The following is a 6,017-nucleotide window of genomic DNA, read 5'->3' as shown; positions in this document are numbered from 1 at the left end:
CTGTCTCTTCCTCTCCTTCTTTTCCCTCTTTCTTTGTTTGCCAATGCCTATCAATAACCCCCTTATATAAGTTTTATGTGTTTCCCAAAGAGTAGCCCGTGACCGTGAGATCTCCAATGTATCATTATTCGCAACAAAACTCTCCAATTCCTTTTCCACCTTCTCTATTATTTTGGGATCTTGGATAAGGGACTCACTGGGGCATGATCAGGGAGTGTAGTAGGCAAAATAGACACATCCTTGAGGGAGGTTAATAATTGATGTTCTATTAAAATATAATCAATCCTTGAATAGGACCCATGTACTGAGGAGTAACAAGTGTAGGCTCTTGTTTTTGGGTGTCTAATTCTCCAAGCATCGACCAGCTGACATTCCCCCTAGTAAATATTTAAATTCATTCTGCTATTGTAGTGGGAGACAAGAAAGTCCCATCGATGAATCCATACATGGGTCTAATCTGATATTAAAATCTCCCACTACAATAAGCCTGTCTTCTTTGAATGTCCACAGTTTTTTCAAAATTTTCCTCATAAACTTATTCGGCTCTCTATTGGGTGCATAAATATTTGCAAGAATATACTCCATATCCAATAGTTTCCCCTTAATAAACGTAAACCTTCTCCCAGGGTCTGCCAGTTGCTCCTTTATCACAAATACTGTACTTCTATCAAACCCAATCGCCTCTCCTCGTGAGTGACTTGAGGACGTGTCACCATAAAACCACACAGGGAAGTGGCGGGATGATAATTTAATACCTGAAGCATGTGTGTTATGTGTTTCTTGTAAACAAGCTATTCAACCACAGTAGAGCAGTTCTCCAGTACCTTGTGCCTTTTACTAGGTGTATTTAGGCCTCTAACATTATATGATACTAAATTAATCAAAACCATGTGCGGACAAAGGGACAATTTTTCCTGAGAGAGGTTCTGTATTAGCCCTGCTAATACTTCCTTGGTAAGTGGCAAGCTTGCTTGGGGGTCACCCAAGTCACCTTCCAATAAGGCTGGACTCTCCCCTTTAGGGCCACTGTTTTGCATCTTAGATCTCCCTTGAGGGGCCCCTCCAATACTGTTAGTATTGTTGCCCCTAGGCCACTAATCCTCCTTACTGGAGGTTCTTCCATTATCGGTCTTTGCTTTCCCATCTCATTCCGCCCTGGGGCTTCTTGTCTAAGATTATCAGGCCTTTCTTCCCCCAAGCTGATCTCTGGTGACATGTAATGCTGAATGCCACCTGGGCTAGAGGCAGGTTGATTTGCTTTACTGGTTTTAGATTTACCTCTCATCTTTAATCGCAGATGGAATCAGTTGTATATTTTAAAGGGCACCAGCATAGATCAAGTATTAATCCTGTCCCTTTAAGACAAAAAAAAAAAGTAAAGCTTTTCGCTAAACGTATAGCTTATATCACAGTTGATCAGAGTATACAGCAACCAATCAGAGATTTCAGCAGCCAGTCAGAGTATACAGCAGCAAGTCCAGTCCAAACTATCAGAGAAAAACAGCGCAAGTGGTCTCTGCCAAGTATCTATGAGAGAACAGTTCTCTCAGGGGTCTTCGCCCTGGCCTTCCCCTCTCAGGAAAACATTTTCCAAGCAGTTTACATATGTATGTTAAAGCAGGCGTACCCCCTCCAGTCCTCATCAACAGGCTACTTCACTTCAGCCGGCTCTTCCATTAAAAGAGGAGGGAGGGGTGGAGAGGGGGAGTCCAGCAGTTCCTGGAACAGTTTGGGGAGTCAATCAGGCCGATAGACGGGGCCCTTCATTTGGCTCTGTAGCGGGGGGATCTCAGGCCTTTCACTCCAGCTGCATAAGCATCAGCAAACTATCAGGCTCGGGGTCCTTCAGCACTCCACCACCCCGGGTGTGAATGCATCAGTGGCAGGCGGCGACGGGCGGAGACATGCAGTGGTGGGGTTCAGCGAGGGATCACTTCAGAGCGGGCGTGCGTGTCATCATGCCAGAGCTCCTTCCCCCAACCAGAGAGGGCAGTGTCTAATTGAGCTTGTAAATCTTGTATATGGGCTGTATTTTGGTTAGTCCTGCTTTTTTATAGTTAAGCTTGTATGGTGGAGGTAATTTGGGCCACCATTTGGCCAGTCTTCTGGAGAGCATTTTAGAAAAGGTATTCATCATAATGTGAAAGTCCATCAGGTTAGCAGGAGAATTGGGGCCTAGTATGTCTGACATCTAGCTCTCTTTCCAGTAGGGAGACTGTGGATGCTGGTGATGGTATTTGAGGGAGAAGATTACTCACTTCATTATGCCCAGGCGGTGGATTGGCTTGTGGGTTCCCTGCACCTGCCTCCACGTCTTCCTCCCTGTCTCCCTCCTCGTGTTGAGCTCTGGGCGCCATTTTGGCGGCTTCTCTCTCCTGGCTGATCCTGGGTGCATGGGACTGTTCCCTGGCAGCTCTGCTGTCAAATGAGCCCGGGAGGAGAGGTCTGCGATCGGTATTTTGGCTGGAAAGTCCGGAGCGGGCCAGGAGTCCGAACTTAAGCTTCCATCTTGGAAGTCCTGCATATGCGCCTCCGCCCATGCTATTTTTTTTACTTTTTTATACTGGCTCTTATTTTGTTTACATTCTGCTGCCAGTGGGGAAACCTGCTGACAGCAGATGAGTCATAGCTGTTAAGAACGCGGAAGGTGTCGGCTCCTTAACAGCCAGCTATTCACTGGTTGTTAGGAACACCAGCAACTGCCGCCATTTTAATACCGCAAGTTTTCACTGTTAAAATACCTCATCACTTTAAAAAAATAGCACATTCTATGTTAGGGTGCCAAAGATATTTGGGTTATGAGTCTTGTGCATTTTGGTGCTGTTGATATTGAGGGTACGGACTGTGCTGGTGGCACAGAAGATTTTGGACAGTAGAGGTTGTATTAGTGTGCAGTACATATGGGGAATGCAGAAATATGGACTGTTTGTATTGGACTGTTTGGTATTAGTGATGGGCTTGATGTTCGAGTTGAACAAAAGTTCGACTCTAACATCAGCTTTTTCGTGTGTTCGCCGAACACAAGAATAAATGGGGCACTCGGCGGGAAGTTCACCCGCCGATGAGTGCCCCATAATGCACTGCGCTGGTGCAGTGAATAAATTACTGATGATTGGCCAAAGCATGCACCTGACCTGTGTGCTTTGGCCAATCACAGCACAATGTTCTGTCAGGGCCATGATTGGCCAAAGGCCCACACTATATAAGGCTGCTGCTTACACCACAGCCATGTATAGTGTGTGATAATAGAGATTAGGCAGGTAGTTAGTGGACAGTGAGTTGAGTTAGTTAAGTGCAGTCAGTGTAGTGTTCAGGTTATACCCCACTTCTATATGTTGTAGTCCTGGGTCCCCTCTCGATGCTCCCCAAGTTTTGTGTCCCTGTCACTTATAGTTCGTGAGCAGTGCCATGCCAAGCTGGCCAACATTTCCCATAGACACCAATGTTAGACAGTCAGCAGTGCCATACCAAGCTGACCAATATTTCCATAGACATCAGTATTAAAGATGGAGAGTAGTGCCCTGTCAAGCTGACCAACATTTCCCATAGAGGCCAAAGTTAAAGATGGGGAGCAGTGCCATGTCAAGCTGTCATAATACCCATAGACGCCAAATGTTAAAGACGGGGAGCAGTGCCGTGCCAAGCTGACCAAGATTTCCCATAGATGCCAATGAGCGCTGATAGCTGAAAATTGGTCTAGGCAGGAAGGGGGTGAAAGTGCCCTGTATTTAAGTGGTTAAGGGGAACCCTATGACAGAGTTTAAGAAAAAAAAAGCATGGGCCCCCCCTTTGGGTCTGGTATAGATTTAAAGGGGAACTTCACACCAAAATGTAAAAAAAAAAAAAAAACGGCATAGGATCCCCCCAAAATCCAAACCAGGCCCTTTTGGTCTGGTACAGATTTTAAGGGGCACTCCATGTCAAAATTGAAAAAAAAAATGCCGTGGGGTCCCCCCAAAATTCATACCAGACCCTTATCCGAGCATGCAGCTTGGCAGGCCAGGATAGGGGGGAGATGAGCGAGTGTCCCTCGCCCCCCTGATCCATACCAGGCTGCTTGCCCTCAACATGGGGAGGGTGCTTTGGGGTGTCCCCCAATGCACCTTGTCCCCATGTTGATGGGGACAAGGGCCTCTTCCCGACAACCCTGGGCTGTGGTTGTGGGGGGTCTGCGGGTTGGGGGCTTATCGGAATCTTGAATCCCCCTTTAACAAGGGGGCCCTCAGATACCACCCCCCATGTGAATGGGTATCGGGTACATTGTGTGCAAAAAAACCCCACAAAAGACAGTTTTTAAAAAGTCCTTAATTCAAAAATAAAAAAATTGTATCTCCCAATGAAAATCCATCATCAATGACAACGCTTGCTGCACCCGAAAAATAAAAAAATTTAAATACGCTTCCGACTTTTCTGAGGCGTACCCACCAAATGACGTTCTTGAGCTTTAACAGCTCTTTTATAGATACCCAGTTATGTCACCCGGTGGCACCGCCCCCTTCTGACGTCCCCAAAGCACCCTCCCCATGTTGAGGGCAAGCAGCCTGGTATGATTCAAAGGGGGGGGTGCCCCATGCCGTTTTTTTCTTATTTTTTTTTATCTGTATTACCGGGAGCCGATGATACAGCCGCGAGCAAGTTTAAATGACATTTTTTCCTTTAGAAATGTCAGTATTGCTGCAACAGGCTACATACATTGTACAGATGCGCCACCTTACAGGCACATTAAGGGGACCCCCCCCCCCCCCCCCCGGGACGATATTTAAAGGAATTTTTCATTTTTATTGTTTCACTTTAAGCATTATTAAAATCACTACTCCTGTAAAAATGGTAAAACATATGAGCCTTTAAAATGAGAACTTTTGATTTTTCATGTTTGTGTCCCATAGACTATAGACTAATAGAGTTTGCATGTTTTCCCTGTTCGAGATGTTCTGGTGCGAACCGAACAGGGGGATGTTCGGCCCATCACTCTTTGGTATATTGAGGTAGATAATAGGAGCTATGAGCTATTGAGCTATTGAGCTCTGTCTATTTGGAGACCATAGTATGTTTAAAAACTGCATATATTGAGTGTATACCTTATGAATGGGGGTTTGTTGTGTGTTCGTGTGCAATATATAAGGTGGGCTAAGGGATTTGTACATTAAGGTGCATAATATATGTGGATGCAGTACATAATGGGGGTTTGGTCTCTGTATTTATGGGTGGTGGAGATTTTGTGGATTTGGTTTGTTTACAGTAAACTGGAGTGCTGTAGTTATTGAAAACATAGGCTCTTTTTCTTAAGATGCACTAGATATTGAGGTTATTGGTTGTGTGTATTTTAGGGAACCCAAACTTAGCAGCAAATCCAAATGAAGTCAATGCACGGGAGGTGGTGGGGGGGGGGGGGTGGCACTTCTGTTTGTTTTTGGGACTAATAGGCATACTACTGTAAAAAAATAAAACACTGGGCACTGCCGTGGCAGATATTTACCAATGTTCAGAGGGTCTTTTCATGTGACTTTGAGTGCAACATCAGAACAACACGGATGCTTTTAATACCATGCTTTGGGGATACTTTAAATCTGTGTGTGGTGTTATGGAACAGTGCAGTTTCTACAGGTTGCACTCTCAAGTGCAGTTGCTCCAGAGCTTAGTAAATGAGGTAAAGGTTCTCTTTGCAATACCCAATCACATGCAAGGAAAAAAAAAAAAAAAAAACTGCTTTTTGGCTTGTGCATGATTGGATCAGGAAGTCAGCAGAGCTTCTGCTTATTTATTAAACTCAGCAACTGCACTTGCAGAGTTCAACTGCACTTTGTAAAAGTGCACAGTCTCTTTGCCTTTAGTAAACCAACCCCTAAGTATCAGGAGACCACAGATAACCACAGATGATAATTTGGTGCATAATTGGACATTGTTTAATAAGGGAGAATAGGCTGAAATATACTTGAGAAAAAGAGAACAGGCAGGTTTTTTACTACCAAAATGAAGAGACCGCAGATGAGGCAAGGCAAGACCCTAATTTACTAGAG

The sequence above is a fragment of the Pelophylax lessonae genome, assembly GCF_965119305.1.
Source record: "Pelophylax lessonae genome assembly, chromosome: 10".
Classification (NCBI taxonomy): Eukaryota; Metazoa; Chordata; class Amphibia; order Anura; family Ranidae; genus Pelophylax; species Pelophylax lessonae.
The sequence above is the reverse complement of the archived record's forward strand: the minus strand, read 5'-3'. Positions refer to the sequence as shown.